Raw genomic sequence first — 12,048 nt, 5'->3', positions numbered from 1 at the left:
TGAGTAAGGGGGCAGAATCTGGCCCTTGCTCCTGTTGAAATTTTAAAAAACCCCCAAACCTTCCAAGACTCTTATCTCCAAGACAGATTTTCCCATATTCAGTTTCATCTGAAAAACAATATTATTTCTCCTCTATATTTGTGAATTACCTCAGCTAAGGACTTGTCTACACATAAAAATTACACTGATTTAAATAAATTGGTTAAGAAATTGGTGTAAACCCATGAGTAAGGTGAGTGGGATTTGGGCTATCGTAATGAAATTAACGTTATTTTTTGGGATACTCTGATTTCAAACTAAGTACCCTATATCAATTTAACTTAAATTGGCCAAAAAAAAAATTGATATAAAACACTCAATCGAAGTAATTATCCAAAATAAGTGTGTCCACACAAAGTGTTTGCAGTGATTTAACTCAACTGGATTCTACACAATGCTCAGACTGTAGGTAGACCAAGTCAAAGTCTAGGGTCAGAAGCTCATCCCCAGCTCCAGCTGTTTTACACTGGGTAAAAGGGCTGGAGCAGCATGCAGAGATTCTAAAAGCCCCAATCTGGCCAAGGCAGGGACCCCGATAAAGCTAAGGGTAGGAGGAGAGGTGTGTCGGGGTGGGCCCAGAGCACACAGCACTACGGAGATTCCAAGCAGCATTGTGGCCCAGAGGCAGCTGGGGATGGGTTGCTGTCACTTTAGGCTATCAGGGCTGCTTACGTTATTCCGAAGCTGTGGAGCAGCCCAGAAATAGGAAGATGCAGAGGTGACTTAAAGCCACTTTAGTTCCCCCTTCGTCTGGGCTGCTGCACCCCTTAGAATCTTGCATAGTGACAGGTTTCAGAGAAGCAGCCATGTTAGTCTGTATTGAAGTGAGCTGTAGCTCACAAAAGCTTATGCTCAAATAAATTTATTAGTCTCTAAGATGCCACTAGTACTCCTTTTCTCCTTAGAATCTGTGTCTTTTACTCTAAGGGCCTTCCCTGTATTGCAAACACTGAGGGGGGCAAGGGAATAAATGTATTTTGCTGACATTTTGGTTTTCTTATGGGTGGAATATAAACACAAAGAGAAAAAGGTGGAAAACTTACAATTCCTGAAAAGCCATATGCAGAACTAAAGACCAGATCCTGCTGTCACTGAAGAGAGTTTTGTCCTTGACTTCAATGACAGGAAGATAGGTTCTCAGGTTTATTTCACAGCATGGCAAACAATTCAGGTACTACAGAGCTGATCACTAATTGCCAGCTGTTCGCTCCAAGATAATAATGTACATGTTCATTATTCTCCAACAAGTTTTATATCTTAATTGTATATTTAAAAAAAAGGTTTTTAATTAAAATATTACTATAAAACAGATTGTTGACAAAAATAAAAGTACACACACAAAATGAACCTGTAAAAGCGGCAAGTGCTCCAATACGTCTGTTAGTCTATAAGGTGCCACAGGACTCTTTGCCGCCTTCACACAAATGGAGACCCTTACACATCTGCGTAACTTTAGGCAGATGAGTACTCCCATTGTTTTCAGTGGTACAACTCACGTGCTTTAAATTAAGAACACGTGTAAATTGTTTGCAGAACTGGGGCTTAAAAACATAAAAGAGATTAGTTGCATTGAATGTTTACAAACAATAGGCTTGATCTTATGAGGTGCTGAGTGCCCTCAACTCTCTTTGAGGGCCAGAGAGTTGAGCACCTCACAGGATTTTGCCTTGTGTTAATTAGCGTGAAGATATGATGCATTGTAGCTCTTTGTACTTTATTCACCATGAAATACTGTGTGTGGTTACTACCCATATTGTACCTCTCCAGGGCTCTCTCAGCATCCCCTCTGTGCTGCTCAATGTCTTCTAAGGCTGTTGGTCTTCCAGGCCAGTGTTCACACTTGTATAACTGTGAATGATCTGTGACAGTGGCATGGTTATCAACATGGTATTATGTTAACACTGTGTCATGGATGGCACTGTGTACATTTTTGACATCAGCTCACAATGGGAAATTGAGCAGCTGAGGATTTTCTCTCAGGTGACCCATCCACCTTCTTCCTACATAGGAATTTATTTCTGCCGTCTGGGGGGACAAAATCAATTAAAATTTACTTATGCATTTTTTCTGTTCCACTTTAGCATCTTATTACCGCAAATAAGTCCCCTCCATGGGTCTGTCTACCTTTTTAGGTGGTCTCCATGAGCATGTTTTGCTTGTAAAGATTCAGGATTTACATAATACTATAATGCATTCTTAACATTAATTTTACTTTTTTACTTTATACAAATGAATTGTGAATAGATTAACTAATCTGTCATATTTACCCTATGTTAGTAGCACACCTGTTTGTGCATCTGTAGTGGGAATGTTTTATTACAAATATGTTGATTCATTGAACTGGTTATTGTACCTGGACTCACTGTGCAGTTATAGCCATGCAGTATTTCTTTCTTCAACGGTCTGTTTATATATGTGATAGTTTGACATTGTCCAAATACCTGGGAGGAAAAACGAATAGTTATCGACTCTGTGTAATATTCCAGAATAAGGCATATGATAGAATTTAAGAGAGCATGTGGCTCTTTCTTAGATTTCATAGGAGTTATTCAGATGAAACTGAATGAAGAATTTGTCCCTCTTTTATATATACTGTAAGCACATTTAAGAATTACAAGGCCCTTTAATCTGATTGCATCTGGAATTTGGTAGTTCAGATAAAATGGCACGCATTTCGAAAAGCGTTTCAGTTTTGGTTTTGCCCAACTGAAAAGGCTTTGCAAAACCAAAGCTGATATCAAAACCCAGCCTTCTCAGCCCATCTCTAACTGTTCTTGAGTGTAGAATGTTTCTAGCCACCTGGAACAGTTGGAATTCCAGAAGCACACAGAGGTTGCAAAGCTCATTAACAAAGAGTGGATATACCTATCTTCCCTGACATTAAAAAGGGCAGACGCCATCCCTACCATACGATCTTGATGCTTTCCCCCACTACCGGCTTCACCTCTACCTTGTCTTGATTAAATTGCAGGCTTTTGGCTTCCATCCCAGATCACGACATATGGGTCTGATGTAAAGAAGATGCATTGCTGCATGTCATCTGCATACTGATGGCACCACAGATCAAGCCATAGCATGATGGGATCACAAAGACATTGAAAAGGAGGGGTGACAAAATGTAACCTCCCACTTCTGCCTAACGTACCAGATATATGTGGGAAAATGCACTCCCAGTGCTGCCCTAGGTACTTGGTGCGACATCTTTGGATTATCAGGGTTCCTGAGCTGAACAAGTTACCAGCAGTGGAATATAGAGTATAGCCCCATTTTGCCAGACTGGTTAACTGAAGCTGGATTTAGCTGATAAGGCCATATGACCTTTTCTCAGCCAATTAACTTGTGTTTGACAGTCCAAAGATATAATAGGTATTATTCTACTATAGGCAGACATTAATGCTTGGTTTCCACAAAGATTTACAGTAGAATATGATAACATTGCCCAGAGGTTCACGTGGAGGAGGTGTTTGTGTTGAGACGTGATTGACATATAGCTATGGAGAGATACTCTTACTTGCCGTTTCATTGTGCTGTGGGAGTTTACAGGCCTCCCAATGTCTCCTAGATAATACAGAGCACTGGGTTTCCAGCAAATCCAGAGTCAAATAAAGGACTGATGAATTCCCCTGGAAAAAAAGAGCAGACAAAATACGTTTGTATGTGACAAGTTTGTTGTGAAGGAGGCAATCTAATTATTTTTTTATGTTTGGATTACCCCTTATCCCTCAGTTGGTCTTCCCAGACTCCTTGTTATGGGCTTGCCTGGGCTGACAAGGATCCAGGGTATAGGTGAGTGAGAATGGGGGTTGTTGCATTTTATTCCTTTTGATTTTTAGCCAACAACACATTGTCCCTCGAACATAAATATCGCCATTCTTTACTGTATCTGGCCCATGCTACAGATACATCAGTTCCTGCTGAAGTCAGTAACCAGACCTCCCATCTGAGCAATATTTCCTACCCAGATTATCCGAGAAGGGCTGCTACAGAAGTGCACTCACTCCTCCAAAATCAAGAACCTGGACTCTGCAATACGTCTAATCTGTACTGGCCTGGAGAAGTCTGGAATCGAGATTGAAACCACGTTCCTTGTGTGGTAGCATGACGTGTTACTAGTTATTACTGGTCCACTGAAACAATCTGAAGTGAATCTTTAGTGAAGAATTGCTGTAGTATAACAGAATAACTTTTTCTTATTGTGATGTCCACTAGTGCAGCGGAAGTTAAACTAACACTTTTACTTCTATAGTGCCTTCCATCCAAAAGTGTTAATGTACTTTGCAAACACCAGTTTAGCTTCACAGAACACCTGTGTAGAGGGCAAGTATTATTATCTCTTTTTTACAGATGGGAAAGTGAGGTTAGATAACTTGCGCAAGGTCAGAGTCTGTGATAATCAGGAACAGAACACAGATTTCTTTAATGTCAGTCCTGTACATGAATCACAAGCTCACTCTCCTTCTAAGGTTTGATTTGATTTTAATGTTTAGCCTATAAACCCCAATAATTAGAAGGTGCCAGTTTAATCTGTTGGGAAAATGCAGGTGGGAAGATAAAGCCAAAGGGAGGGAAGCGGGGGAGACCATCAGGATCAGAAATATCTTACTCTTCCACGTTGTGTTTATGGAATTCCATTGGATGAATGGCAAGAATTACTTGTATATGGACAAATCAGTCTTTTTTATAATATAATGTTCGGCAGTCTGAAACAGAAGGAACTCTCCAAAACTCAAATAATGGAATAATAAAAATCTGAGTAACTTGATTATGGCAAGTAGGCCAAATTCATCCCTGGCCAATGCCCATTAATTTCCCTGGGATGGGTTTGGTCCATTATATCTAGTGACTAAAGCAAGGGAATTAGGAATCAGCACTCCTAGGTTCTCTTCCTTGTTCTGTCACTGACTTGCTGTGTGACCTTTAGCGAGTCACTCAGAAAGGATGGTTTTATAGTTAAGGCATGGGAATGGGAGCTGACTCATCTGGATTCTCTACCCGGCTTTGTCACTGACTTGCTGGGTGTTGCTTCACCTCTCTGTGCTTCACTTCCCCCACCAGCCATTGTCTCCAAAATGGAGTTAATAATATAATACCTAGCTCACAGGGGTGCTTTGAGTTAATTAATTTAATGTGCGTAAAGTGCTTAGAGATCCTCAGATGCAAGAAGCTCTATGTATGTAAAATATTTATATAATTTCAGAGACCTATCACCTAATTGCAGTTTAAATTCAGACACCAGACAAAGCTATTCAGGGTGTAGCCCAGATCCTAAAGTCCTGCTGAAGTCAATGAGAATTGAGGGCACTCAGCAAATTGCAGCATGAGGTTCATACATAGCGAACCAGGCCATTTTTCAAATGAACATAGAGTCAGATCCCCAACTGGTGTAAATCAGTGCAGGTCTATTGATTTACATCAGCATAGTGCCATTAAACTAGGGTTGCCAACTCTGACTGAAGCTATTCCGGTAAAGTTTTTTCCCCCAACATGACATGATGTCATTTTCTTAAAATAGCCTATTAAAAGCTCCTGGATTGCTTTCAATGGTCACCAGGAGATGGATGCCAATTCTGGGAGACTCCAGGCCAATCCTGGAGGGTTGGCAAACACACATTAAATGCAATGGAGCTATGCCAATTTATACCAGGATCCAGCCCATCATTTTTAAATTAGAGTACTTTGTAAGTCAACCTTTAAGTGGATATTGTCTGTTGTTCATGGGCGTCAGCAAGACGGAACAGAGTAAAAATGTAGCCAATTCTAAGGTGTTTATTGATCAAATCCAGGGCCTCCCCGCATCATTTTCTACTGTGTCACAGTCTGCAGAAGTTACAGGTGTTTGGCTTTGCACATTAGAACAGAGCAACAATGTGAGACAGAGTGTTGTAGATAACAACTTCATTTTGTTTAAAATATGAGATCACTTTCTCCTGTCTGTGCTTTGCTAAAGCCAGTAATTTGGGTTTACATCAGAATTGCCTGTGAAAGCTTGAATAGGTCTGCTAAAAGGATGTGGTTAGATTAATTTATAGCTACTGTGTAACTAAGGCTAATACCTTGACCCTGGATTAATATCTGCAAATAGGAAGTAAATGATTAAATGATGCTTGAGCAAATATTGAGGAAAGAAGGCTAAACCATTGGTTCTCAAACTTTTGGGGCTGAGGACATATTTGTAAATGTCACTCCACATTTCAGGAAAGATGTAGACAAATTGGAGAAAGTCCAGAGAAGAGCAACAACAATTATTAAAGGTCTAGAAAACATGACCTATGAGAGAAGATTGAAAAAATTGGAAAGGAGTACTTGTGGCACCTTAGAGACTAACAAATGTATTTGAGCATAAGCTTTCGTGAGCTCATGAACGCTTATGCTCAAATAAAGTTGTTAGTCTCGAAGGTGCCACAAGTACTCCTTTTCTTTTTGCGGATACAGACTAACACGGCTGCTACTCTGAAACCTGAAAAAATTGGGTTGTTTAGTTTGGAAAAGAGAAGACTGAGAAGGGACATGATAACAGTTTTCAAGTACATAAAAGGTTGTTACAAGGAGGAGGGAGATAAATTGTTCTTCTTAACCTCTGTGGACAGGACAAGAAAAATGGGCTTAAATGACAGCAAGACAGGTTTAGGTTGGCCCTTAGGAAAAACTTCCTAACTGTCAGGGTGGTTAAGCATTGGAATAAATTGCCTAACCTGCTCTTAAAAATCTCCAATCATGGAGATTCCACATCCTCCCTAGGCAAACACCTGTCAGAGATGGTCTAATAATACTTAGCCCTGCCATGAGTGCAGGGGACTGGACTAGATGACCTCTGAAGGTCCCTTCCAATCCTATGATTCTATGACCCAGTAAATAATCTGGGGTTGGAGGCCCTGGGGTGGTTTCGGTTGGATCCTGCACCCAGCTGGTGTTGGGTCCTGCCCGGCACTCACCCCACAGTGGGTGCTCCTGCAGTTCTTGTGCCGTGGGGCTGGCTGGGCTTGGCTTTGAAATATTCTGTCGACCCCAAGGGGTTGAGAAATCCTAGGCTAAACAGTATTGTTGAAATAATGGGTGTTGCACAGGGTAGAATTGTCAATGTGTGGGCTGCAAATAGAACAAAAGCAAAAGTACAGATGTCAAGAGTAACAAGAAGGGTTTCTTCAGGTATGTTGGCAACAAGAAGAAAGCCAAGGAAAGTGTGGGCCCCTTACTGAATGAGGGAGGCAACCTAGTGACAGAGGATGTGGAAAAAGCTAATGTACTCAATGCTTTTTTTGCCTCTGTTTTCACTAACAAGGTCAGCTCCCAGACTGCTGCGCTGGGCATCACAAAATGGGGAAGAGATGGCCAGCCCTCTGTGGAGATAGAGGTGGTTAGGGATTATTTAGAAAAGCTGGACGTGCACAAGTCCATGGGGCCGGACGAGTTGCATCCGAGAGTGCTGAAGGAATTGGCGGCTGTGATTGCAGAGCCCTTGGCCATTATCTTTGAAAACTCGTGGTGAACGGGGGAAGTCCCGGATGACTGGAAAAAGGCTAATGTAGTGCCAATCTTTAAAAAAGGGAAGAAGGAGGATCCTGGGAACTACAGGCCAGTCAGCCTCACCTCAGTCCCTGGAAAAATCATGGAGCAGGTCCTCAAAGAATCAATCCTGAAGCACTTACATGAGAGGAAAGTGATCAGGAACAGTCAGCATGGATTCACCAAGGGAAGGTCATGCCTGACTAATCTAATCGCCTTTTATGATGAGATTACTGGTTCTGTGGATGAAGGGAAAGCAGTGGATGTATTGTTTCTTGACTTTAGCAAAGCTTTTGACACGGTCTCCCACAGTATTCTTGTCAGCAAGTTAAGGAAGTATGGGCTAGATGAATGCACTATAAGGTGGGTAGAAAGCTGGCTAGATTGTCGGGCTCAACGGGTAGTGATCAATGGCTCCATGTCTAGTTGGCAGCCGGTGTCAAGTGGAGTGCCCCAGGGGTCGGTCCTGGGGCCGGTTTTGTTCAATATCTTCATAAATGATCTGGAGGATGGTGTGGATTGCACTCTCAGCAAATTTGCGGATGATACTAAACTGGGAGGAGTGGTAGATACGCTGGAGGGGAGGGATAGGATACAGAAGGACCTAGACAAATTGGAGGTTTGGGCCAAAAGAAATCTGATGAGGTTCAATAAGGATAAGTGCAGGGTCCTACACTTAGGATGGAAGAATCCAATGCACCGCTACAGACTAGGGACCGAATGGCTAGGTAGCAGTTCTGCGGAAAAGGACCTAGGGGTGACAGTGGACGAGAAGCTGGATATGAGTCAGCAGTGTGCCCTTGTTGCCAAGAAGGCCAATGGCATTTTGGGATGTATAAGTAGGGGCATAGCGAGCAGATCGAGGGACGTGATCGTTCCCCTCTATTCGACACTGGTGAGACCTCATCTGGAGTACTGTGTCCAGTTTTGGGCCCCACACTACAAGAAGGATGTGGATAAATTGGAGAGAGTCCAGCGAAGGGCAACAAAAATGATTAGGGGTCTAGAGCACATGACTTATGAGGAGAGGCTGAGGGAGCTGGGATTGTTTAGTCTGCAGAAGAGAAGAATGAGGGGGGATTTGATAGCTGCTTTCAACTACCTGAAAGGGGGTTCCAAAGAGGATGGCTCTAGACTGTTCTCAATGGTAGCAGATGACAGAACGAGGAGTAATGGTCTCAAGTTGCAATGGGGGAGGTTTAGATTGGATATTAGGAAAAACTTTTTCACTAAGAGGGTGGTGAAACACTGGAATGCGTTACCTAGGGAGGTGGTAGAATCTCCTTCCTTAGAGGTTTTTAAGGTCAGGCTTGACAAAGCCCTGGCTGGGATGATTTAACTGGGAATTGGTCCTGCTTCGAGCAGGGGGTTGGACTAGAAGACCTTCTGGGGTCCCTTCCAACCCTGATATTCTATGATTCTATGATTCTATGATTCTATGGCCAAAGGGACTATTTTTGCTGGCTCTTATGGCAAGGATTGTATAATGCAGTGCTATTAATATTGAGGAGCTCTCATGAGGACTGATGTTGGCTGGCTCTTAGGAGCCTTGATCCTAGTTAGCAGGTGACCTTTACGGCAAGAGAGGAACTGGGCCAGAGAGATAAGGGTAATGGCCTTTTTCCTCTAGGTAACCACTTCACTTCCAACCCAGATTTGTGGTTATAAGTGATTATAACATCAGGACTGCATATAGATATATAGATGATATATAGATAGAAAAGGGCAACAAAAATGGTTAAGGGTATGGAACGGCTTCTGTATGAGGAGAGATTAATAAGACTGGGACTTTTCAGCTTGGAAAAGAGACGGCTAAGGGGAGATATGATTGAGGTCTATAAAATCATGACTGGTGTAGCGAAAGTAGATAAGGAAGTGTTGTTTACTACTTCTCATAACACAAGAACTAGGGGTCACCAAATGAAATTAATAGGCAGCAGGTTTAAAACAAATAAAAGGAAGTATTTCTTCACACAATGCAGTTAACCTGTGGAACTCCTTGCCAGGGGATGTTGTGAAGGCCAAGACCATAACAGGGCTCAAAAAAGAACTAGATAAATTAATGGAGGATAGCGGTGGCACCTTAAAGACTAACAAATTTATTTGGGCGTAAGCTTTCGTGGGTAAAAAACCCACTTCTTTCAGATGTATGGGTTTTTTACTCATGAAAGCTTATGCCCAAATAAATTTGTTAGTCTTTAAGGTGCCACCGGACTCCTCGTTGTTTTTGTGGATACAGACTAACACGGCTACCCCTCTGATACTTGACATCATGGAGGATAGGTCCATCAATGGCTATTAGCCAGGATGGGCAGGAATGGTGTCCCTAGCGTCTGTTGGCCAGAAGCTGGAAATGATCGACAGGGGATGGATCACTTGATGATTACCTGTTCTGTTCATTCCCTCTGGGACACCTGGCACTGGCCACTGTCGGAAGACAGGATACTGGGCTAGATGGACCTTTGGTCTGAGCCAGTATGACTGTTCTTATGTTCTTATGACATACGTGAAAAGAGCTTGTGATCTCACCCCACTTCTTAGCTGATAGTTCCTAACATCACAGGTGGTAGCAAAGTGCTTGGGACAACTTGCAGTTTTGCATATCTTTAATAATATTTGGGCAAAATTGGATGGACATTATTTTAGCCATCCATTTGCAAATTTCCATAGAAAATTAGATGGATGGCATCTTATGCCTGGACAAATTTAGAAGGAAAAAAGGTGGCTATTAATTATTAGAATTGCTATAGTATATTTGTCTATGAAATACTGTGGTCATGGACACTATATGAAACCTTAAAATAGATAGGTATTTTAGATAGATAGATCTGGATAGATCTGACAAAGATAATTCTGGATTTGTCTATAAGGAGATATGAAAAATCAAAAACACAGGACCTAATCCTTGCCCATGACTGTAAAATACATTCTTGGGCTTATTTTAAACAGAAACATTTTTCAGACATTAATAATAAAAAATCCTTTTAAAAACAGTAATAAACCACTAGATATTCATCATGTTAATATGACATTAATATGTAATTAAGAATGCAATTTTTGGGATTTAATAGCAAAATTCTTTCATATGATTGAATTTTACAGCATAGGCCAAAATTTTCAAAAATAACCTCTGATTTTGGGTACCCAACTCGAAACATCTTGGGACTGATTTTCAGAGGTGCTGAGCCCTCACAAATCCAAGTGGTTTAGGAGAGATAGGAATAAAGGTTAAGGTGATGGGGTACCACTGTACATCATGGAAGTGGTAAACTTCAAAGAAATACGAAGTGATAGTGTGGACAAAACAGAATCTGTCTGGGTCAAAATCACTTTGGGGAAGGATTGTAAAAAGAGGTTCCGCTGGAATAGTATTAGGGGTCTGCCATAGACCCCCCCAGGGTCAGACTTGGATATGGATAGTGATCTCTTTAATATTATTAGAGAAATAAATGCTTTTGAGAATTGTGTAAGAATGGGAGACTTTAGCTTCCCAGCTATAGTCTGGAGAATAAATGCTAATAATAGTGGCAGGACCCACTTATTTCTGGATGTGATGGGTGACAGTTTTCTTCATCAATTCATCACTGAAGCAACAAAAGGTGAATGTGCAGTTTAATCGTACTGTTAAACAATAATAAAATACCATTTATTTAAATATTTTTGGATGTTTTCTACATTTTCAAATATATTGATTTCAGTTACAACACAGAATACAAAGTGTACAGTGCTCACTTTATATTTTTTATTACAAATATTTGCACTGTAAAAAACAAAAGAAATAGTATTTTTCAATTCATCTAATACAAGTACTGTAGCGCAATCTCTTTGTCCTGAAAGTGCAACCTACAAATGTAGATTTTTTTTTTGTTACATAACTACACTCGAAAACAAAACAATGTAAAACTTTAGAGCCTACGAGTCCACTCATTCCTACTTCTTGTTCAGCCAATGGTTGTGAGAAACAAGTTTGTTTACATTTATGGGAGATAATGCTGCCCTCTTCTTAATTACAATGTCACCTGAAAGTGAGAACAGGCATTTGCATGACACTGTTGTAGCTGGCATCACAAAATATTTACGGGTCAGATGCGCTAAAGATTCATATGCCTCTTCATGCTTCAGCGATCATTCCAGAGTACATGCTTCCATGCTGATGATGCTTGTTAAAAAAAACAATGCGCTAATTAAATTTGTGACTGAACTCCTTGTGGGAGAATTGTACGTTTCCTGCTCTGTTTTACCCGCATTCTGCCATATATTTCATGTTATAGCAGTCTCAGATGATGACCCAGCACATGTTGTTCGTTTTAAGAACACTTTCACTGCAACTTTGACAAAATGCAAAGAAGGTACGAATCTGAAATTTCTAAAGACAGCTACAACACTCAATCCAAGATTTAAGAATCTGAAGTGCCTTCCAAAATCTGAGGGGGATGAGGTGTGGAGCATGCTTTCAGGAGTCTCAAAAGAGCAACACTCTGATGCGGAAACTACAGAACCCAAACC

General features: G+C 41.1%; 1 long non-coding RNA gene across 1 annotated transcript; it reads left to right on the top strand.

Moving 5' to 3' along the window:
* Nucleotides 1–2,543: 2,543 nt before the first annotated feature.
* On the top strand, nucleotides 2,544–4,788 carry LOC122461823. Its single transcript, XR_006284022.1, has 2 exons — nucleotides 2,544–3,224; nucleotides 3,766–4,788. It is a non-coding gene; the product is annotated as an uncharacterized LOC122461823 (long non-coding RNA).
* Nucleotides 4,789–12,048: the final 7,260 nt, after the last annotated feature.

Source organism: Chelonia mydas, chromosome 9, assembly GCF_015237465.2.
Source record: "Chelonia mydas isolate rCheMyd1 chromosome 9, rCheMyd1.pri.v2, whole genome shotgun sequence".
Classification (NCBI taxonomy): Eukaryota; Metazoa; Chordata; order Testudines; family Cheloniidae; genus Chelonia; species Chelonia mydas.
The sequence above is the reverse complement of the archived record's forward strand: the minus strand, read 5'-3'. Positions and strand labels throughout refer to the sequence as shown.